Below are 569 nucleotides of genomic sequence, written 5' to 3' on the forward strand. Positions count from 1 at the left end.
CCTTGACCAAATCAACCTCTAACCTCAAGACATCCAGGAAATTGATAGTGACTGCAGTGCTGACTCCAGCAACGCAAAGTTAGCTGCCTTTTAACAAATGTCACCTCTTGTAATGTTGTCTTCCTGCATTTTTGGACATATAAAATGAGCAAGCATGTTGGATAATCTTTCAGTTTATGTACTTTTTGAGTTGATATTTAGGAATTATATCTCAGAACTTATTGTTTATATAAATACTGACTTTTTTTTTTTTTTTTTTTTTTTTGTGGAACCAGGGATTGAACTCAGGCCCTTGCGCTTGCCAGGGAAGCACTTAATCCACTAAGCCACCTCCCGGTTCCCATGACTGTTTTTTTTTTAAGGAAAACCACACTGAGGTATGACAGTGTAAGATTATAACTCTACATCATAAAATATGTTAATTGAAGAGACAATACGTAGTGGTTCTTGTAAGCAAAATTTCAACTTTGATCTGATTGCCATAGTAGTTTTAATAATATTCATAAATTTTAATAATACATGCTGTAAGGGCCAGGGAGATGGCTCAGTGGAATAAGCGCTTCCCTGGC

This window comes from Octodon degus, unplaced genomic scaffold (genome assembly GCF_000260255.1).
Source record: "Octodon degus isolate 3935 unplaced genomic scaffold, OctDeg1.0 scaffold00162, whole genome shotgun sequence".
In the NCBI taxonomy this organism is placed as follows: Eukaryota; Metazoa; Chordata; class Mammalia; order Rodentia; family Octodontidae; genus Octodon; species Octodon degus.